This window comes from Erythrolamprus reginae, chromosome 9 (genome assembly GCF_031021105.1).
Source record: "Erythrolamprus reginae isolate rEryReg1 chromosome 9, rEryReg1.hap1, whole genome shotgun sequence".
In the NCBI taxonomy this organism is placed as follows: domain Eukaryota; kingdom Metazoa; phylum Chordata; class Lepidosauria; order Squamata; family Dipsadidae; genus Erythrolamprus; species Erythrolamprus reginae.
The window spans coordinates 16789298-16813654 of NC_091958.1; the positions used below are offsets into that span (position 1 = coordinate 16789298).

The 24357-nt window shown below is 43.9% G+C and overlaps 1 long non-coding RNA gene across 1 annotated transcript in view; it reads right to left on the reverse strand.

Moving 5' to 3' along the window:
• Positions 1-24145, reverse strand: part of LOC139172524 (uncharacterized) — a 535209-nt gene extending 511064 nt beyond the window's left edge. Inside the window, exon 1 of the long non-coding RNA XR_011559883.1 lies at positions 24071-24145. This is a non-coding gene — a long non-coding RNA (uncharacterized lncRNA). The remainder of the gene's footprint in view (positions 1-24070) is intronic.
• Between the last annotated feature and the right edge of the window lie 212 nt (positions 24146-24357).

Genomic DNA, 24357 nt, shown 5'->3' on the forward strand with positions numbered 1-24357 from the left:
GTATATAAGTCTAAATGCCATTGCTATTTCTAATATTAACTGTAAAACAGCCGACATAGTTAAAATATGTTTCAAAAGGCTAAACATGTTTCATCTAGGGCAAATCACAGGAAAAATATTCAAAGGTCCTATAGAAACCTCATTCTGTCAACCTTCAATCAAACCTGGCTGAGGCTTCAGGATTGCCACAAGGCAAAAGGAGAAACAGAGTGAGGGGGGGCTGGGCTTGTAGTCAAAAGAAAACATTTTATTGTGGGAACCAAGGACATTCCAACAAATGCTGGTAGAGAGGAGTAGTGGAGTAACTAAGCAATCAGACAGCACCTCCATTGGACAATGTAACTGATAAAACACTCAAAATATTACATGGGAAAAATTCCAAACTCACAACAATCTACACACACACATATACTACTCAAAAAAATAATAAAGGGAACACTTAAACAACACAATATAACTCCAAGTAAATCAAACTTCTGTGAAATCAAACTGTCCACTTAGGAATCCACACTGATTGACAATCAATTTCACACGCTGTTGTGCACATTCAACTTTGTACAGAACAAAGTATTCCATGTGAATGTTTCATTCATTGAGATCTAGGATGTGTTATTTGAGTGTTCCCTTTATTTTTTTTTGAGCAGTGTGTGTGTGTGATTGTATATATATATATATATATATATATATATATATATATATACATATATATATATATGTATATATATATATATATATAAAAGAGTGACTTAAAACTGATATTTAAACTTATGACTATTGTAGCATCCCCATAATCACAATTCAGGGGCTTGGCTTCCAACAAGAAAAATCAGTGCTTAACAACTATGTGATCCATTTTAACAATTGCAGTGATTCACTTAACAACCATGACAAAAGAGGTCATAAATTAAGGCATGTCCACTTAACAATTGCCTTGTTTAGCAATGGTCCCAGTTGTGATCGTAAGCCAAGAACTACCTATCATTTGTTATATGGGTCCAGTTGGAGATAATGGCTACATTCAGACCCCATTGTACATTCACAGGGTGAAGCTATTCTTTTTCTCTGTTTACTTCAGCATCAACAGTTTGTGCTGCTACAGCTTAAAAAAAAAATCAGAATTCACTTCCAGAAATTAGAATTTCTAATGTCTTTGTGATGTTCCGAGCACAGCAGGAGAAATTTTTAAGTACAGCATGTTTGAAATTCAGATTTCTTGCTGAATTTGGCTTTATTTGCATGCCTTTCCACCTCCTCTCTTTCCATGGGGGCAAAGTCTGTAAGGCAGCTACGCAAAGCTTTCTTTTTTTGCTTTGATCATTAAAGAACATGAGCTTTAGTCCATGGAGTCAATAGAAAGACAATCTATTATACTTTCCTGGGGTCTAGGAAAATACTGTTCTGGTAAACCTTGCTAAGAGAGAACTAGCAAGCTATAAAGGATGGCTGGAATTTGGGCTGAAGATGCTTCATTAAAATAAAAAAACTTCTGAACAGCCAGCAAACTTTATGTCAGTGAAAATGTATGAGATTCCAATGAATGCCATAAGAGCATGTTATCACTGTATCTTCAGCATAGGAAAGTGATCAGGAATTAATTGGAAGTATCTAAACCAGATGTATTAACAACCTTGGAGATGGAGTAAACAATGAACAGCAGCTGTATGAGAGAAAATGCCGAGATTTTAATTAAACCTGAATGAAACAAGCTCTTAGGATGTTCTTTCCCAATTATCTCCAGTGAACTTATATTCAAATGATTTTCTGACATGTTATACAGCGATTGTGCCAAATTGTTAAGGCCACTGATTTCTGGAAGTTATTATTTCTTCTATAAACATGGGTTATAATGGCAGGGAAAGGAAAAAAATGTGCGATCAAAATTCAGAAATAGGTTAGGGCAAATTATGGTGGACAAACAGTGATGGGCTCCTACGGGTACGGTCAGGTACGCAGAACCGGTAGCAAAAATTTTGATTTTTCTTTTTCTTTTTTCCCCTTCTGGTTCTGGGTATGTTTTTCCTATTGCAGTAAATGAGGTTGAAGGTGTATAATTTTAGAAAAGCTGTGTGTATATATATACTTTATATAGTAGATAATGTATATTTATGTGTGCCTGTGTGTAATATATATGTACACATATGGCATATATACATAGAATGAAGTAGTATATTTTGGATGTTCAGTAATAGATAGGGAAATTGTATCTCTTTGAGGTGAGGATAGGCCAGGCACCCTAACCCGAACCCTTGACATGAGTGACATCAAGTTAACCACCTTTAAGCCAGTCACATGACCTTTAAGCCACCCCCTAGTCACATGATCACTACTCCCACTTGGTCACATGGCCAGAAAGTCACACCCACAAGTAAGTCATGCTCACAGTGTGATAGTAAATTTTTTTGCAGCCCTTCACTGCGGACAAAGGACTAGCAGATCCAAGCATAATTGGAAAGATTGTACTGAAATCTTTGCACTAGACATTAGTTGACCATCAGCTACAATGCAATATATTGAATTTATTTTTAAAGCCCTGAATAGATTAGATTATGATTACTGGGGGGTTAGTCAAAGTGTAAGATTTTGAGTTGCATGTGCCCTACAGCACAGTTTGCTTTGCTTTGCTTTATTATTTCCTTTGTACTTGATGCTATTAAGACTAGATAGTCATCCAGAATCACCCTGAATACAGGTAGCTATATAAATTGAACAAATACCTTGAGTATGGATCTTCTGCAATGAACTTACCCAATTACTTAGTTCAGCAGTAAAGGTCCTTCTGAAGATAGCAATAGCACTTGGATTGATAAACCACTTTACAGTGTTTTACAGCCCTCTCTAATCAGTTTACAAAGTCAACATATTGCCTCCAACAGTTTGGGTTCTCATTTTACCCACCTCAGAAGGATGGAAGGCTGAGTCAACCTTGAGCCTGGTGAGACTTGAACTGCCAATTTGCAGGCAGCTGGCAGTCACCAGAAGTAGCCTACAGTACTGCATTCTAACCACTGTGCTACCATGGCTTTTGATTCCTAAGAGGTCAGTAAGTGGCGTGCATAAGTGTACCAGAGTGCCTACTGTCCCCTGTCCTTAGGTTTCTCTCTTACTAGTATCATGTATATTAACATTGTTATGACTTTGTTTAATACCAATACTACCAATTGAATGGATGGATGGATGGATGGATGGATGGATGGATGGATGGATGGATGGATGGATGGATGGATAGATAGATAGATAGATAGATAGATAGATAGATAGATAGATAGATAGATAGATAGATAGATATGTACGTACGTATGCATGTATATGTGTATGTATGTATGTATGTCCTGGTATCCAGAAAAAAGCATTTTAGGTTATTGGATGTGCTCTTTAAGGAACTGAATTTGGTTGTTACTCTAGCAAAAATCATTCCTCTTTCACCAATTGTTTATTTGTTGCCTTAATGCAGTGAAGAGCTACCAAAAATTTTACTATCACACTATGGGCGTGGCTTATATGTAAGACACCCTGCATTTTCTTTCAGTGCAAATTGGGTGCTCTGGGGTGGAGCTCCATTTTCGCTACCCTACTGTGTCCCGCCCCAGCATACGGGCAGTAGCCCACCCCTGCCTTAATGGCTGCGTTTAATTTCATTTTTGCTTTTGTGGTTTTTTTTATTTTGTGTATTTGAAATAAAATTGTTAACTGCTTTGTAGATTGGTATAAGCAGGAATCTATAGTGTACATCCACTGCTGAATACATAAAATAGGATCATACAAAATAGAAATAGAAAAAATAAATAGAAAAGCCAGGGATTTAGTTGAGCTTGAGTGCCCTTATTAGATACTAGTGTTGTATAAAACTTTTTAATGTGAACAACAGACTGAATCATGTGTGTTCAATTGGTTAGATGCATCTTAAAATCATATCGATCTGATGACTGAAATCAACCATTCCAAGTGAATCAATGAACACTAATTGATGATATTTCAAATTATATCAGATTGAGAAACTAGATCAGGCCGACAATTCAAACCAGATTTTGGCTGATTTGGACACACACACAAACACACCTGCCTTCCTATTACAATGGTTGTTTAACTTAAGTTGATTCCAGTTAGCATTTAACCTAGTTAAAATCTGCGTCATTTCTTCTATATCTTAAATAAAAGAAATGCTTACATTTCCTACTCGGAAAAGAGTTGCTGTGCAAATTATTTCAAATGCTTTTCTATGCTTTCATGCAGAAAAAAAAGTCATCAAGGTAATCAATGGCTTCCTAAACAAGGATGAGAAATTGCTGTCTGAAATATGGCACTGTAATACAGTTCCTATATAATTGCAACCCAGTGATGTCAGTCAAGCTCGTACAAACCAGTTAAAGGTTAAAATGTTAAGCTTATTAGCAGAATGTAGATGAAATAACAGCTAAAAGCTATTCCCCTTCATGTAAAACCTGCTGGCTCCAGGTTACAGTTTAATAAGCCCTAAGTATATTAGATAATTGGAGGGGACAGGGATGGAAAGAGTGGATGAAAATAAAGTTGCGTTAGGCAGGAGGGAGACTGCCAGCTCAGAAACATATCGGTATATTTATTTATTTATTTATTTTATAAATTAATGGGATTCATATGCCACCCCTCTCCGAGGGCTCGGGGTGGCTTACAACATATAAGGAACAGTGTACATTCAAATCCAATTAATTAAAGTTATTAATCTAAATAATCCAGACTATCTCTGCCGCATGAATGCCAGTGACTGGTGAGGTCTCACAGAGTTGGTCTCCTTAGGGTCTCGTCGACCAAACAATGTCGGCTGGCGGGACCTAGGGGAAGAGCCTTCTCTGTGGGGGCCCCGGCTCTCTGGAATCAGCTCCCTCTGGAGATTCGCACTGCCCCCACCTTCCTCGCCTTCCGGAAGAGTTTAAAAACTCATCTTTGCCGCCAGGCCTGGGGTTTCTTAGATCTTCCCCTCTGACCAATGAATGCTTTAGTTTGATTGTTGAATGAATGATATTGATGGTTTTTCTTTCTTAATTAGAATTTTAAAGACTATTTTTAAAGGTATTAATTGGATTGCTATTATTGTTTCTTGTTTTTTTGTACATGCTGTGTGCCGCCCCGAGTCCTCGGAGAGGGGCGGCATACAAATCCAATTAAATAAATAAGATAATATATATTTTTTTTAATTTAAAAAATACTCTCATACCCATTCAATCAGCAAGCTCACAATACATTTGTTGGCCAGAGGGCAGTGTCCAATGACCCCAGGCCTGGCAGCATAAATGAATGTTCAGACTCTTACAAAAGGCGAGGAGGCTGAAGGCAGTACAAGTCTCTTGGGGAAGCTGATTCCAGAGGGCTGGGGATCCCACCGAGAAGGCTCTTCCCCTAGGTCCCGCCAAATGACATTGTCTGTGGGGCCTAACCGATCACTGGGATTCATGCGGCAGGAGGCGATCCCACAAGTAATCTGGTCCCATGAATTTTATGAGTTTTCATCCCCTGATTCATCACAATATAAAGAAATGCAAATGATTTTTCTGTGGATCATCAATAATTTCTTGTGGACCACTAGTGGTCCATCAGTTGTTGACCACTGCTTTTTAGTATGTTAACCCCAGAACAAGCACCAAATGGCAGTGGAATTCTTAAGATTCCTTGCAAAAAAATATTGAAGAAGAAACTCTTTCATGGCTTGTTGTGCTTCTGGAAACATCTGCATTATTAAAATCTTGCCAACAGCTGTCTCTTGCACATAAATGGCAATACTGTTGAGTAAATAGGAAGGTATTGGCTTTAAAGGAGTGCCTTTGCTATTATTAGGGTATTACAGTTAATTTTTAGCTACATTTTCCATGAAAATATGATGTAAAATAAAATATTAGTAAAGTGAAGTCAAATTGTGAACTTTTAAAACGTATTCAATTTGAAAGAAAAAGATTGATATACTGTAGATGTTTAGAAGGAATCCACAGTTATAATGGATGGTTATCATTTCTTCTCAACTGGGAAAGTACAATTTAGCAATTCATCCAAGCACATCTAATTGAAGAGCTACCTTTAGATTATGAATGTGCACTGCAGAGAGCTCCACACCTTTCCACGAGAGGAGAAAATATTCAAAGCATACCAAATTTATAAATATTGCTTTCAGATAGCAAAAGAATTGTTTAAAGTACAGCGAAGTTCTCTTCTCCTGAGATTTGATACACAGTTGATGTCAACTTTTGATACTACAGAGTTTCATTGAAAACCAGCTTCAAGGAAAACGCTTGTGGGAGAAAGCGCATAAGCAATATAAACTATAAGAAATATTATGAGAAGATGAAAAGTTCACAGGGTAGGAAACATGAGTAAAGTTTCTTAAGGGAACTACATACACTTTGCTAAGTTACAGAGGAGTTTATTTATTTTATTTATTTATTAATCAGATGTGTATGCCGCCCCTCTCCGCAGACTCAGGGCGGCTCACAGCAATAATAATACAATGTAAACAAATCTAATGTTTAAGTTAATTTAAAACCCCAATTTATAAACCAATCATACATACTAGCATACCATACATAAATTTTATAAGCCATGGGGAAAGGAAAGTATCAATTCTCCCATGCCTGACGACAGAGGTGGGTTTTAATACCTCCGGAACCGCCTGTTGCCGCACGAATCCCAGCGGCCGATAAGGTCCCACAGAGTTGGCCTTCTCCGGGTCCCGTCGACTAAACAATGTCGTCTGGCGGGCCCCAGGGGAAGAGCCTTCTCTGTGGCGGCCCCGGCTCTCTGGAATCAACTCTCCCCGGAGATTAGAACTGCTCCCACCCTCTTCCGTAAACTACTTAAGACCCACTTATACCGCCAGGCATGGGGGATTTGAGACACCTTTCCCCCAGGCTTATTATAATTTATGTTTGGTATGTATGTGCTGTTTGGTTTTTTAATTATGATAGGGTTTCTAGTTTTTTCTTAATATTAGATTTGTGCCTATGTATATTGTTTTATCATTTGTTGTGAGCCGCCCCGAGTCTTCGGAGAGGGTCGGCATACAAATCTAATAAATAATAATAATAATAATAATAATAATAATAATAATAATAATAATTATTATTATTATTATTATTATTATTATTATTATTATTATTATTATTGAGCTTAAAGGCTAGGAGGGTGGGGGCAACTCTGATATCTGGGGGGAATTGGTTCTGTCCTCATCTGTCAATTAAGAAGACAATGTGGGAAACTTGCATTGGCATCCTTCAGTCTCGAAAGACCATGGTACCATGCTCTGGATTCCCCAGAGCATGAAGCCTGGGTAGGTTAGTATGGAGGATAGAGTGTTACTGTCAGGTTGGCTTCGCTCAGAATTTAGGAAAAGTAAAACTCAGAGTCCATTTTGAACTTCAAAAGTGAAATTTACTAAATCAAAAGTGAATGCATCAAAAGAAAATAAAAGTCTGAGGAAAAAGGCATGAGAGTTGTCCATATAAAAGTAGCCCCAATTGCCCCCCCCTTGGCCAATCATCCCTAGAAACATAGAAGATTGACGGCAGAAAAAGACCTCATGGTCCAGTCTGCCCTAATACTATTTTTCTGTATTTTATCTTAGGATGGATATATGTTTATCCCAGGCATGTTTAAATTCATTTCCTGTGGATTTACCAATCGTGTCTGCTGGAGGTTTGTGCCAACTACTCTTTCAGTCAAATAATATTTTCTCACGTTATTTCATGCTAATCCAATCCCCCTGTCCATCTTCATCAGGTGGACATATCTTCACTGGCGCGTCATACTTTTGGAATGCACACCACTAACCACCCCTTATAACCCCTTCTCAGGAGAAAGAAAACTCTCTTGGCCTTCACCAAAAGAAACAAAACTTACTTGGGCTCATCCAGCGGACTCCCCCCACCCCAAATCCCAACACACACACACATTGCTCATGACAGCTGAAGCGTAGTTGAAGGATGAAACACAGCGAGGCTGACAGTTACCCAAGCAACAGATCCCCCCTCTCTACATCTCTGAAATATTCCAATGGGATGGCAAAGACCAATACAATTGGTTCCAGCTATGTCACAGGAATTATCAGAATGTGGCTGTACACAGTCACGAACTTCTTCCAGGACTCTGGCTCTGGATTTTGTTCTGCCGGGCTCTCTGGTAGACTCTTCCCAAAAATTCACAGGTACAAATTTCAGACACACACACGTTTGAAAATTCAAAACAATGTTCTTTATAATGAAAATTCACTTAGACCAAGCCCTCTTTTGGGATAGCAAAGAGCACTCGTCTCCAACCAAACTGGTAATTTGTACAAGTCCCTTATCAGTTCTGTGATACTTAGCTTGCAGCTGTGAGGCAATTCACAGTCCTTCTTTCACAAAGTGAAACACACTTTGCTCTGGTTTAGTTTCAAAGCGGGGAAAAATCAGCACACCAAGGTCAAAGTCAGCAAGGCAGGCACGAAACACAAAGATCATATAATCCTCCACAATGGCCAAACCCACATTATAGCAGCCTCACTAATTACCACAGCCCCACCCAACCACAGGTGGCCTCATTTTCTTTGATAATAATCTCTCAGTTGTTGTTGCCTATGCATCGCTCTCCGCATGCGTGGCTGTATCATTAACTCTTGTTCTGAATCCAAGGAGGAGCTAGATAATTGATCTCCTTCTGAGCTGTCTGCCACACTCTCCTCCTCCCTGTCACTCATGTCTTCTTGGTCAGAGGAGCCTTCATCAGCAGATTCCACCGGGGGCAAAACAGGCCTGCAGAAAGTGGATGTCTCCCCCACATCCACAGTCCTTGGGGCAGGAGCTGGACCAGAGCTAACCACAACAGATTTGGTCTTAGGTTTTACTCCTGAAGCCTTTTCCAATTATGGATGTAGCCACAAGACAGTGGAGGTTTGCAGTCCGAGTTTCCCTTCTCCTAGTGGTTGATCAGGGCGTCTTTCATGTCTTGCATACCACATCACTTGCAGAAACCGCCTTCATGACCGTTGACCTATTCTCGTAGGTTTCATCTGCTCAGTCCACACCAGAATCTGTCCTCACATGCTTGGAATAGACAAGTTCCTATCTCTCTGAAGGACAATAACCTATTGGCCACTCTCAGCCTGGTTTGGCCAGCCTCTCAAAGCTGTTGCCCGGGGTATGGCTGCTGCACATGCTACAGCTACTAGGAGTCACAAGTGGGAGCTGAGTGACAGGTGGGGACCAAAGGTGAATGAGCTGCCCTAAACGTTGCTATAAAATGAGCTGCCATTAAAGGACATGACATGCTCCTGCATTAGAGGTGCTACCCCTCCCTGAGAACCCCATGCACCCCGTGGGAAACTTAGTTAAGCAAATAATAGCTGAAGTAGTATGACAGCTGATCAAAATAAATCCAAGTGGCCATCTAACCTGCTGGATTTTTTTTATTATTGTTGTTATTATTTTATTTTATAAACTGCCCAAATTCTGGGTGGCTTACAATTAGAACTCCAACATATAGAACATGCAACCCACCAGAAGGGCAAAATTCCTAAGCAAACCCAAAATAAATCACATCAATCAATCCAAATAAAATGGGAGTTCACAGCTAACTTGTTTTCATGGTCACCAAGACCAATTTCTACAATGAAATCTGGATGGCAGCCATACAAATTTCTGGAAGAGCAGTTCCTGTGGCTCCTATTGTCATGTAATTTTTTGCTTTCTTCTTCCATATACAGTTGGAATATACATTTTGTGATAAAAGTGTCTTTTAAGAAGTTGAGGATTGTTTGTCTATCTAAACAATATTAACATTGTTGTCGTTGTTAGTTGAAAAGTTGTGTCCAACCCATTGTGACCCCATGGGCCTTCCCTCCAGGCCTTCCTGTCTCTACCATCCTCTGGAGACCATTTAAGCTCATGCCAACTCCATCCAACCACCTAATTCTCTGCTGTCCCCTTCTTCTTTTGCCCTCAATCTGTCCCAGCATTAGGTTCTTCTCCAGTGAGTCCTTCCTTCTCATTTGGTGGCCTACTTTGAGTTTCATCTTCACGATCTGGCCTTCTAAGGAGCAGTCTGGGTTGATCTCCTCTAGGACTGACGGGTTTGTTCATCTTGCAATCCAAGGGATTCGCAGAAGTCTTCTCCAGCACCAGAGTTCAAAGGCCTCAATTCTTTGGCGCTCAGCCTTTCAACTTTCACAGCCATACATTGCAACTGGGAAAACCATAGCCTTGACTAAACGCATTTTAATTGGCAGGGTGATAACTCTGCTTTTCAGTATGCTTATATAAATAAGTAGATTTGATTTGATTTGATTTGATTTGATTTGATTTGATTTGATTTGATTTGATTTGATTTGATTTGATTTGATTTGATTTGATTTGATTTGATTTGATTTGATATGATTTGATATGATTTGATTTGATTTGATTTGATTTGATTTGATTTGATTTGATTTGATTTGATTTGAATGCTGCCCCTCTCCGAGGACTCACAACATAATAAAAAAACAGTATACAATATCAAAATCTAAAATTCAATTAATATAATTAACTACTCTAAAAACTCCTGCAACATTAAAAATCAATCATTCGTATTCAACAACCAGAATACATCGCACTCGTTGGCCAGAAACTAGGGTCTAATGACCCCGACCCTGGCATCAGAGATGGGTTTTCAGGTTCTTACAGAAGGCAAGGAAGGTGGGGGCAGTACGAATCTCTGGGGGGAGCTGATTCCAGAGGACTGGAGCCACCACAGAGAAGGCTCTTCTTCTAGGCCCTGCCAAGCAACACTGTCTAGTTGACAGGTCCTAGAGAAGGCTGACCGGTCACTGGGGCTCATGTGGCAGGAGACATTAATAAATATTGTATTAAAATATGATACATAACAGTATTTTTACTTTTACTAATACCTTACCTGTCAAAGGAAAAACAACTGAGAAAATCCATTAGTGGAGCTGGTGATTTTGTTCCACAAATTTCATAGAGTATCACAGATGGAAGAAGGAAGATATGAAATAAAATAACAGGTGGAAAATTAAGCTCTCATTGACCTAATGATCAGTATCCGTGAATTTTATTTATTTTACATAAAAATTTATGGAGTATAGGGTGACTCTGATTTTTTGTGAAATAGGATGCTATATATATCTGTGTGGAGGGGAGAAGAGAGAAGGGCATAGATACTCCTTCTACGTGGTGTAGTTTGGATTCAGAATAGATAGTCTAGTGGAGAGACTGGTAGTTTTGCAAAAGTAATAAGCTAAGGGCTACATCCAGTGATGGGCTACCAAAATTTTTACTACCACACTGTGGGGGTGCAGTAGTTCACCCCTGGGTTAGGGTGCCTGGCCTCTCCTCACCTGAAAGAGATACAATTTTCCTTACTGTTACTGTCCAAAATATACTATTTAATTCTATGTATATGCCATGTGTGTGCCATATACAGAGCAAATGCTTGTCCTACACATTGGGAATAAGAATCTGAACTTCAAATACGAACTGAATAATCAAATTATCACAGATAATCCCAACTCGGTTAAAGACCTTGGTATATTAATAACAAAAGATTTAAGTGCCAAAGCCCACTGCAACAACATAGCCAAGAAGGCTTCAAGAGTTGTAAACCTAATCCTACGTAGCTTCTGCTCTGGCAATCTCACACTACTTACAAGAGCTTACAAAACTTTTGCCGGACCCATCCTTGAATACAGCTCATCTGTTTGGAACCCATATCGCATCTCAGACATTAACACCCTTGAAAATGTCCAAAGATACTTCACCAGAAGAGCCCTTCATTCCTCCACTCAAAATAGAATACCCTACGAGACTAGACTTTCAATCCTGGGCCTAAAAAGCCTAGAACTAAGATGCCTTAAACAAGATCTGAGTATTGCCCACAAGATCATATGCTGCAACATCCTGCCTGTCGGCGACTACTTCAGCTTCAACCACAACAACACAAGAGCACACAACAGATTTAAACTTAATATTAACCGCTCCAAACTTGACTAAAAAATATGACTTCAGTAACTGAGTTGTCAAAGCGTGGAACTCATTACTGGACTCCATAGTGTCATCCCCAAACCCCCATCACTTTACCCTTGGATTATCTACGGTTGACCTATTCAGATTCCTAAGAGGTCAGTAAGGGGCGAGTACAAGTGCACTAGAGTGCCTTCCGCCCGCTGTCCTATTGCTCTCCTATACCTTTCTTCTATTCCTATATCTCTTCTTCTATTCTTTAATTGATATGTTCTATTACTATATCTTCTTTTCTATTATTTCTATTATTTCTTAGATATATTTTACTATGAGTATCTCCTCTACAACCTTCATCGTGTATTTTACCATGTGTGTACATATGGTATATACCCACTAAAACTCTCATTGTGTATTGGACTAACTAACTAACTAACTAACTAACTAACTAACTAAATACACACACACATGCGCACACACACATGCACAGCTCTCCTAAAATTATATACATTCAACTCCATAGGAAAAACATGCCAGAGCCCAGAAGGGAAAAAAAGAAAAAATATCATTTTTTTCCTAGCAGTTCTGCATACCTGACCAATTTTTTTCTACCGGTTCTGCGTACCTGACTGTACCCTAGGAGCCCATCACTGGCTACATCCCTAGTTTACTATTGTTCTTTTTAAAACCTAAGTTATAAGAACAATAAACATTAGAGACCAATTGCAACAAGTTATTCGTTGCTTGTGTATTGTTAAAAAACAGTGCTGCCAACATTTAGGGATTTTTTTTGGCTGTGCATCTGAATTTTTGGCAGCCTATTTCGATATGCTTAAAAATTTTAACATTTGTTAATTTTAAAGGTTATGGTTAAACATAGATTTAAAAGTTGTAAAAGATAAAAACTAACAAAAACAAAATTGTTTCTTACACGTTGTCTGATGTTGGCTCATGGTTAGTGCTTTTCCTCGGAAATAACTTGCTCAAATTATAAAGGAAAGTTTATTGTATTAAACAAAATCCTGACTAAGGTGGATATGCTCTATGTCAAGCTCATGGCCTGCGGGCTGGATGCATTATGCGCTAGCCATGGCCATGCATAGTTTAGCGGAGGGGGGAAATGTCACAATACATCATATGACGACATTGCGATGACGTTAGTTTGACACCCCTGCCCTACCCTATTCATTTAGGTAACTGAGTATTGATTATTTTTATTTTTAATTGGATTTGGATACCATAAAATTTCAGGTTGGATAACCTTATCAGGCTAGCCCAATTTGGCTTAAATTAATTTGCTAAAATGTAGGATAATATATATGAATGAAACATATTTAGAAGGGTCCATTTCCATTGGAATAGTGCAGTTCAGAAAACCAATTTGATAATTGGTGGAATTGAAGGGCAATTCATCCTATGGATCGAATATTCACACCCCCTATAAAACCTATTAATTAGGTTGTCTCTTAAGGAAATATTGTCATTTGGAAACAAGTAGGCACATTGTCATTTTTCTTGTTTTGTATTATTCACAGTTAATAAAAAAAGAGGGGGAACAAATTGAAAGCCACTCTCAATTGTTCATTATATTGTCTTCCCCCAGTAAAATTATTTCTTAAACAACATTATTAAATACTCTGACACAAAAAGTTGTACAGTTCTCTCCATCAATTCCTATATGGAGTTGTTAACTGTGTTCACTGAAAGTTGTGAATCATAAACAAAATTCCATTTCCACTTTGTTCTGAATGCTGATGAAATATTGGCATTATCAGGAAGAATCCAATGCATATTAATAACATCCTATTGTACACTTCAACCTTGGCTTGGTTGAAGGTTGCTTGAAGCCACAATTAACTAAATTACCTCAAGAAATGTTTATAACTACAGAATATTTTATGATAATTATGTTTATTTGTTTGTTTGCTTATTTACTTGTTTGTTGTATTTATATTGTCACCCCTATTAAATGAGAACTAAATTAAGGCAAATAAATAAGGGTCCAAAAACATGGAAAGCATTTAAATGTCAACGTTGACGTTACCCCTCCAACCTCCCCCCAACTTGGATAGAATTCAAGCAAAATAACTTTGCAACTTAACTGAGTTTAGTCAAGAATTGATAGGGCTAACACAATGATAAAGTACAATGTGGTTTGTTTCTTGCTTGGCTTATTATTGAATTAAAAGTGTATGGTTTGTAAACTATGGAATGCGTATGGGAATGTTGTATGAATCCAATGTATCAAAATTAAATAAAACATGTTTTGCATGATTTGTAAAGATATCTTTAAAATACATGAGAATACTTGGTATGTAACCCAAATTTCATTTAAACTTTTATTGTTCTACATCATTTACTGTAATATTTGCAACCCTTTTGCTATGTTTTAAATTAGGAATGGTTCTTCGGTGACAAAGATAGAAACCTTCCCGTTCATTATAATGGTACTGGATACTAAGGCATAAAGAAACAAATTATTGCCATCAGGGTGATAATACTCTAATAGGTTTTATTCCCCATCTTCTTCTGCAGGAGAAATTCCATCCAAATGCAGCACTAAACCCTGCCAGACATGTTGTGTCTAAAGACATCATTCATCATCTGAAAGTCTATTATCCAAGTAGCATAGTTTGTTCCCACAAACTAACCTAGTGGCCTTTTACTATCTATCTGTCTGTCTGTCTGTCTGTCTGTCTGTCTGTCTGTCTGTCTGTCTGTCTGTCTGTCTGTCTGTCTATCTACCTATCTACCTATCTACCTATCTACCTTTCTACCTATCTACCTATCTACCTATCTACCTATCTACCTATCTACCTACCTTATCTATCTATCTATCTATCCATCCATCCATCCATCCATCCAAACCCACCCACCCACCCACCCACCCACCCACTGCCCTGGCCCCGTCTCTGCCTCCAATGCAGAGCAGTCATCAGAGCCTTTCCCAGACTCCAGGATTGGCCCATGTTCCTCCCCAACCTCCTCGGAGTCGGATTCTGCTGCCAACTCTGCTGGCTGCTGGCAGATCACAATTTGAAATTCCAGAAATCCATAGTCCACTATTGCTGAGCATTCGGGAAGTCAAACATACTGCAACCTGAATACATAGAGTGAAAGTGCACCCAGAGACCTAAATAAATAGTGTGAGAAGCTGTGAAGATAATTTTTAAAGGGTTTATATGGAAAAGAAATTATGAGGAACTGATTTTTTTAAAAAAAAAATCTTGCACCTGCCTACTCATTTCTATTAGCATAATGTATTCATATCTTAACAAATTTATTGTGACAGCTTGCTGTATTAAAAGTGGGGAGAAATAGGTGTGTCCATCTGCAAAGTGTCTGCTTTGATGAGGATTTTTGTGTGCGAGAAAAGGGGAAAAAGAATTCTAATTAGGAACTATTAATGTAACATTCTCATAAGTATTTTAAGATGAATCAGAGGGAGAGAAATAATGTACTTAAGAAGAAAGCATATCAGAAATTTTATTACGACTATTTAAACATTACATTTCAGTAAGCTTCGGAACACTAAAGATCACTTCTGATTGATACTAAAGTAGCAATAGAAAGATGTTGATGGAAAATTCAATTTCTTATATTTGCATGTATATAGGTGTAAGTTCCAAATCAAATACCATATTTTTTGGAGTATAAGACGCACTGGAGTATAAGTTTTTGGGGAGGAAAATAGGGAAAAGAATCTGCTTACCAGGTATTCATCTGGCTAGCATCCTTAGTCTGGTCAGCTTCAGCACATTATTTTATCCCCTGGTTAGGGCTTTAAAAAACCCCTTATTCTAAGAGAGTAACCATAAAAGAGCTTGCAAGCCAGTAAGAGCTGGGGACATCATTAGCACCTGGAAAGAAACATTCAGAGCAAGTAAAGCAATGAAAAAAAAGCCTGCAAAGACTTAGGGTTTGCAAAACATTCCTCTCAGAGACTAAGAATGAAAGAGCTTGCAAGCTGGTAAGAGCTGGGAACATCATTAGCACCTGGAAAGAAACATTTGGAGCAAGTAGAGCAATGGAAAAAAAAATCCTGCAAAGACTTAGGGCTTGGAAAACATTCTTGGCAGAAAGAAACAATGAAAGAGTCTGCAAGGTAAGAGCTGGGAAGATCATTAGCAGCTAGTTAGGGTTGAAAAATAAAAGCTACATACCCAAATTATCAGCATCTTTTAGGGAGGAAAAAAGTGCTCCTTATACTCCGAAAAATACGATATTTCTTCAATTTGAGTTTTTCATATATGTGAGCATGCTAAACTAGCCTCTGGTATAAAAAATAACATCTTGTGCACAAAAGTACAATGATTGACTTACCCCAAAGATAGCTAACTAGTAAAAGGGTTAATATCTAAAGAAACCTCTGAATCATACAGACAGATCATGTCAAACATATAGATGATTGCGGCGCAGGCGGAGTAACAGTCGGACAACAGTAATGGGTATAAATAGGGTCACTTTTATTAACTCAACTTAATTAACTTAATTAACCAAATAAGCCCACGTGACCTGCAGTGGTGCATAAACTCAAATGGGGGCGGAGTTAACTTCAACACAAACTCAACTGAGCAACACTGGGCGAAAGCTCCATGCCTGGGTGCAGGGTCATGGTAAAATTACACCTGCGCCCTGCCCCTGGCTACGCCCCCTTGGCGTGTGGGATGGCTCGCCACTGGTCACTGATAATATCCATGCAGCAAGCCACAGGAGAAACCCCCCTCAACGAACCCAGGCCGGTCGAGCCCTGTGATCCGAGAGGAAGATCCCCCCTTCACCTCAGTAGAGGTGCCCCTAAAGGAGATCACCGTTGCTGCTTACGCCCATTTCCGCCCCCTATCGGCCAACCCCCCCCCCCAGTGACCTTGAGGGGGGGGGGGGCACTAGTCGGTGAGACCACCCCCTAACCACAACTCCAACGTACAGAGTAGAGCAGGCGAAAAAACAACCAGAGCTGGGCCAATTTGCTGTGGTTGCAAAAAATTCCTGCTCGGCCCCACCGTGGGCGACCCATCATATGTACCCTGTAGCAGAGGGAGGGTGGGCGGGTGTCTCCAAACTGCCGGGCGAGGGTAACTGCGCCACGAGGCAGCCCCTTTTATAGGGCTGCCTCACCCTCGCCCAGCCAATGGGTGGCCCGCGCCACCAAACTTCGTCACTGCGGCCCCCTGGGATGACGAGGGGCCGCAGGCTCCGCCCCCAACATGGCGGCCTCCTTCCCCGGTCCCACGCCGCAACCCCGCGCCGGCTGGTAAGTCGCCGGCGGCATTGCGGCGCAGGCGGAGTAACAGTCGGACAACAGTAATGGGTATAAATAGGGTCACTTTTATTAACTCAACTTAATTAACTTAATTAACCAAATAAGCCCACGTGACCTGCAGTGGTGCATAAACTCAAATGGGGGCGGAGTTAACTTCAACACAAACTCAACTGAGCAACACTGGGCGAAAGCTCCATGCCTGGGTGCAGGGTCATGGTAAAATTACACCTGCGCCCTGCCCCTGGCTACGCCCCCTTGGCGTGTGGGATGGCTCGCCACTGGTCACTGATAATATCCATGCAGCAAGCCACAGGAGAAACCCCCCTCAACGAACCCAGGCCGGTCGAGCCCTGTGATCCGAGAGGAAGATCCCCCCTTCACCTCAGTAGAGGTGCCCCTAAAGGAGATCACCGTTGCTGCTTACGCCCATTTCCGCCCCCTATCGGCCACAGCAGGGGGTGAAATTTTTAATTTATTCCCCCTGCTCCCCCCCCCTGCACATGAATGTGCAGGCACCTCTGCAGGTCCGCTAGAAATTTGTCATTACCCCTTTCTGACAGATGAACTCCGTCCTGCCTGTATAAGTCCCTGAGGGATGCCCTAATGTCGGGGTGGTCTATCACCCCACCCCCTTCCCGGAGTAACCATTTCCTGACTGCTCGATTGACCCTCTTCCTAGCCCCGTCGACAGCCCTGGGATTTCTAGCATGTCTCCAAACCCTACGGGGCAAAATGTTGGACCAGAGGATGCGGGTGTCCGGCCACCGCTTCCAAATAACCTGCAATCCATCCCAAATATGCCACAGCAAGTCAACGCCCGTAATAGCTCCCAGGTCATTGCCTCCCACATGCAAGACCAACCATCCCGGCACCCCCTGCACCTTCCCACTATTGAACAGCAAGGGAAGTAACTCCAACCAACGTAGGCCTCTACGACCCAGCCACTGCACCCTAACATGCCGGTCCAGCTGCAACTGCGTGCCTGGCGTTGTCTCCTGGGCCCGCCGCTCGGCCCAGTATACCATGCTGTGGCCACAGATCAGGACTCTACAGGCCCCTTGCACGTCATCTAAAAAGGGGGGGGGGGAAAGACAAAACAAAGTAGCATTAGAATCGGCCACCTGGGCCGCGCCCTGTCCCGCCCCTACTCACCTAAGGACGGATGTAGGCCCGGAAAGCCGTAGAACGCCAACGGCCCACCGCGCGTATGTCTGGCGTGCTGAAACCAACTGCGGCTGCAAAAGAGGCTGCGCCAATCCTGAAAGAATGCGTCCCGTAACGCCTGGGGTCCAGGCCCATCTGGGCCAGGGCCTTGGTTGCCACAGCCCAGAACTGGTACCTAGTGAGAGGGTCCCCGGAAGCGTGGCAGAAAAGCGGGCCGGGGTAGCTTCCCCGGATGCCCCAATATGATGATATTGCCCCCACCGGGCACACCTTCCTCTGGCTGGTCTTGGAAAGCTGGACCGTCACGCCCCGGCCCCTCTGATCTGTTTTGGAGCAGCGCAGACGAAGGAAGACTGAGCCCCGCCGGAATCGAATGTCCCTAGCTGTAAAGGCGCGGCCAGAGTGATCGAACTTGGATGCCGCCAAGACCTCGCTTATCCGAAACGCACCAAAAAACAACGTAACCGCAACCGCGCGGTAAAGGGCTGCCTCATACTGGGAGCGACACAGCTTGTCCCACAAATCACCCAAAACCCGTAAATGGGCCAACTTGAGGGGGCGTCTCCTATCACCCCGGGGCGGGCCCCTCTCCCTGACCCACCCCTCCAGTACCTTTTTAATCCTGAAGTCGCCTGTGTTATCCAAGAAACCCCTGGACTTGGCTATGAAAGCCAGGCCGGCCAGTTTGCCTCTAATTGTGCGGGCTGACAACCCCCGGCGTTTACTAAGGGAACAGAACTCCAACAAGTGCTCCACCGGGGCCGGCCAAAGCTGGTCGTACCGCTTATCGTGACGAAAAACCCAAAATTCCCTACCTGCCCGCTGGTAGGACCTCCTGGTGCTTGCTGCTATGGACAGGTCGATTGCCCTGTTCACGTCGGCCCTCCAATCTGCCACAGGAGCGGGGGGGGTGCCTCCGGTTGTTCCGCGGCCTGTGGGGCAAGCAGCCGGAACCTAGCCAACTGCCCCCTGGACAAAGCGTCTGCTACCCCATTCCTGATCCCCGGGACATGGTGTGCCCGGAAAAGCATGTTCCGGGCCAAGCACCTAACCACCATGTGGCGCACCAAACCCATCACTCTCTCGTTCTTGGAAGAAAGTGTGTTGACAACATGTACAACCGCCATGTTGTCGCACCAAAAATGTATTGTCCTATCGGTGAAGCTAGGGGACCATAGCTCGATAGCCACGACAATTGGAAACAGCTCCAAGAACGTCAAGTCTCTGCACACTGCGGTGCCCTGCCACTCTTGAGGCCAGTCTGCCCTGAACCACCTATCCTTCCAAACCACCCCAAAACCAACTGCTCCGGCTGCATCGGATTTCACTTGGAAGTCGCCTTTCAACAGCATGTCCTGTCTCCAGAAGGAGACCCCATTATACCTCTGCAAAAATTCCTGCCACACCCCCAGGTCCTTCCTCACGCTAGCTGTCAAGCGGATTCTATGGTGAGGTTTGGAGAGGCCGGCCGTTGCCTGGTACAGCCTAAACATAAACGCCCTACCTGGCGCTATTACCCTACAAGCGAAGTTCAACATACCCGCCAGTTCCTGTACCTGCCTAAGGGTCACCCTTCTGGCGGCCCTAATAACCCCAACTGTGTCCCGCAGCTTCGCTAGTTTGTCCTCCGGAAGCCGGCAGGTCTGGGCAACCGAGTCCACCTCAATGCCCAGGAATGTAAGCCTAGTGGTGGGCCCCTCGGTCTTCTCATGCGCCAGAGGCACACCGAGGTCCCCGCATAACCCCTGAAAACCTGCCATTCCCCGCTGGCATTCGTCGGAACCCGCCGGCCCCGCGAAAAGAAAATCGTCTAAGTAATGGACCACTGACCGAATCCCAGAACTCCTCACGTGGGCCCATTCTAGGAAGGAACTGAACTTCTCGAACAATGAACAAGAAACTGAACAACCCATCGGGAGGGCCCGATCAACAAAGAACCCTCCCTCAAACTGAAAACCTAAGAGGTCGAAATCCTCGGGGTGAATCGGCAAGAGCCGGAAGGCCGACTTGATATCGCACTTACCCATCAGGGCCCCCGGACCGCACTCTCGAACCACCGAGACCGCCGTATCAAAGGAGGTATAGCGCACCGAACACAGGTCATCAGGAATATGATCGTTAACTGAGTTGCCCGGAGGAAAAGACAGGTGGTGAATAAGCCGGAACTCCCCCGCCACACGCTTGGGCACCACCCCCAGGGGGGATACTTGCAGAGAGGGCAGGGGCGGCTCCTTAAAGGGGCCCAGCACCCGGCCTTCCCGCACCTCCTTCATAATTTTATCCCGAACCACCTGTTCCATTCCGGAAACTGACCTAAGGTTCTTAGCCAGGCAAGCAATCCTGGGCCCCCTGTACGGAATTCTAAATCCCTCCGAAAAACCAGTAACCAAGAACTCGGCCTCTTTCTTAGGGCGAAAACCCCCAAGCCTGTCTTTCAACCTATCCAATTTAATGGGGGTTGGCCCCTTTGCCCTGAGCTCCAGGCACCTGGGCCTTAGCCAGGCCAACCGCTGGTTTGTTGCCGCCTCCCCCCCCTGCCCCTATAGCAGGCTGATATCGGGTGTCTGCCATTACACAACGAGCAGGCATGGCGAAAGCGACAAGCTGGCCTGGCACAGGCTCCTCTGGCGCCGTACTCGTAACAGTACGGCTGGATCCGAAAGGGCGAACTCGTCGCACCCCGCTGCGCCGAGCCCTGGGTCCCCGAGGCCGCCCCCGGGCGGGGGAGGGTAGCCTCTTTTCCCTGGGTCAACAGCAGGTGGCCTGTAGGCGTCCGCCCGCTAGCCGGGGTGGCGGGTTGCTGCGTGGCTTGAAGCCACAAATCGTTGTGCCGCATGTCCCACGGCCAGTGCCTATTGTGTGCGGCAAACCTCCTAAAATCCTCATCGTATTGCTTCCACGCCTCCCCACCAAACTCCTGGTAAGCCCGTAATATCATATTCATATATAGAATGAGCTCATGGGTCTTGTGAACATCGTCTTCGACAACCACTGAATGATACGCCAGAAAGGCGTATGCCCATGACAAAATTCCTTTATCCATCTTGACGTCCTTTGACTCCACAGCCCCCTTCTTACCTTCCGTGTCCTTGTCCTTCTTAGATTTTTTTGGCAACAAAATCTTAAATATATCGACATAGGCCCCGCGCCAAATCTTTCGCTTAAGGGCCTGTGACATGTGCATGCTGAGCGGAGTGTCAGGGAGGCCAGGGGCAAAAGGGTTGTCGCTGTCGACAGTGGAGGTATCAGTGGACTCTGTGGTCGTGGACTCAGAGCTATCCCTTGAGGGGTCCCTCCTTTTCCTGCCCTTCTTTGTCCTCCCCGTGTTGTCGGCCCCTCCCCCATACCTGGGCCGCCGTGCGCGAACGCCACGTGCTATGTGATTTATGTGACTTGCGTTTTACCGCCCGTACCCTGCCTCGTGGTCCCCGAGGCCGGGACCAACGATGCCCGGGCACCGGGCACTCACCCCCAATGTGAAGAGTCGTCATCAGCCTCCTCCGAGGCAGAAGCGGCCCTGCTTCCACGACTCCTCTTGCGTCTTTTCTTGGCGCGCCGGTCGGAGCGCACCCTCTGAGACCTTTCTTCAGATTCTGATGAGCTTCGGGTTCCCTCCGCGCTCGTGGCACCCCCGGCGTCCCCGTGCCGGGATCGGCCCCTCTTCCTTGGCCCTTCATCCAATTTTTCAAGTAAAGCAGAAAGAAGGTGTGAAGGTACAGAGACTGACTCCTCCCCTGTACCCTCATTCGCAACTGCCCGAGCCATGGGGGACCCCTCATCAGACCCACTCATTTCAAATGGGCTGGGTCCCCCCTCCCCAGGATCAGTAAACTCCCTCCTGTTGCCACGTGGCCCTCTGGATGGGGCCCTCCCCTGGCGGCGGCCTGCTGCCCTAGGGGTCACCCCCTGGCGCCTTGGGGCCCGCCCCCCTGGTGACCTCCTCCCCCCTGGAGCTGCCCTCCCCGCTTGGCCTGCTGTCCTGCTCAGCCCCAGGGGCCTCCCCCCAAGCCCTCTTGGGGGCCCTTCTCCTCCCCGTACGGCGTGGCTCAATGGGGGGGTTGCCCTGAGCGCCGGCTTGCCCCCCCCGCTGCCCGCCGCCGGGTCCCAGCTCTCGCCCTGCTGCCCCTCGCCATTATTCCACCCCCCCTCCAAACCAGAGGAGGCCCGACAAACAGCCGATGCCTCTGTCGCTGTCGGCCCGGGCCTCCTAACGCCGCCCACGCAACCGCTTAGGCCTCCGGGCCTTGCCGCGCTCTCTCCGCCGGGCGCCGCCGGCCTCCGCCTCCGAATTGCTGCCTCGGCGATCGCGTCGGCCTCAGAGGCTTGTCGGGCTCCCTTCGCCAGCTGGCCGTCGGCCCGAGCCTCCGTTCGCCGCCCACGCGCTTCGCCGATTTCGGGCCTTCCGCTGCAGTCCGGGAGCAGCAGGGCTGTCTCCAAACTGCCGGGCGAGGGTAACTGCGCCACGAGGCAGCCCCTTTTATAGGGCTGCCTCACCCTCGCCCAGCCAATGGGTGGCCCGCGCCACCAAACTTCGTCACTGCGGCCCCCCTGGGATGACGAGGGGCCGCAGGCTCCGCCCCCAACATGGCGGCCTCCTTCCCCGGTCCCACGCCGCAACCCCGCGCCGGCTGGTAAGTCGCCGGCGGCAATGCGTGATTGCTAGTTTAACCTTTGCTCTTAAATAGAACAATACAAGAGCTGAATGAGTAACTTGTACTCTAAATAGAACAAAATGCTTCTCAAGAATTTTGGCCTCATGAACACCTTACATTATTAACAATGAGAATCCCATAGCATACTTGGTTATGTGGATTATAGATATCAACTGAACTGTAAATTAAAATTGAGAAATTTTAGGCTATGCAGCTATTCAACTACACTTTGCAAAATGTAGATGAATCTGGCTTGTTCTAGATGAATCTGGCTTGTTTGTGGATTAACTTTTGAATAGCATGAACCTTGGGAATACAAAACAGAAGCATTCTCTGGAGCATTCTGTTCTATGAATGGTAGAATGTTGAGCATTAAGCAATAATTAGGCGCACGCACATAAAGACACTATTTTTATTTCTTTCATGAGATAGGATATGAAGTGTTTCTTTGTTCAATGGCCCTGGAAATTAGACAGAAAGTCGCAGAAAATCAATCCATAGGCCATAATTTTGGGATGATGTGGGAAGAATAAAAATGGTATTTCTGCATAGTGAAGTCTTTTAAAAAGAGAAAGAAAGAGAAAATTTTAAAAAAAGAAAAGAAAAATAAGCAGCTAGCCTCCATGTTCAGCACACAATTCCCTTTTAGAACTGAATTTGGTTCTAGAAACTTAATTCTAGAATATGTTTTGGCCTTTAGAAAGATGAATTGTAGTGGCCTTTTCAACTAATTGCAAATGATGCAAAAATACACTGAAGACAAGAGTAGGAGAATAGCAGTAATTAATGTAAGTAAAAAGATAATGTGCTTATTAACTTTATTCCTTTGTCAAAGAGAGAGGGAGGGAGAGGGAGAGGGAGGGAGGGAGAGAGAGAGAGGAGTAGAAAGAGAGAGATTGAACAGAAGACACTGTTTCATGTTAAACTTAATTGAAATTCAATATTTTAGTCCATTTTAGATCTTGAATAATTACAGTAATACATTCAAATATAGATTTAACTAATATTGGAGAAAGCATGGTTAGTAGAACCAGCAAACAAACCTTAATCAAGTCATGAGCTCCCAATGGGGTTTTTGTGGCTCCTGTTCTCAAGTAAACATCTGCAGAATATTAACCTTGCCAGAGTTTGAATCATCGTGAGCATGCTATAATTAAGAGAGATTTTAATAGTGCTGCAATAGTTTGTAATACTGAGATCACGTGTGAAATACAGGCTATAATTTGATTGGCCATCGCCTCTCCCTCCCACCCCCACAGGTGGAGCCACTTTACAATAGATTTCCCACTCATCATTTGATCTAATTGATTTCACCTGCAGTTCACCTACA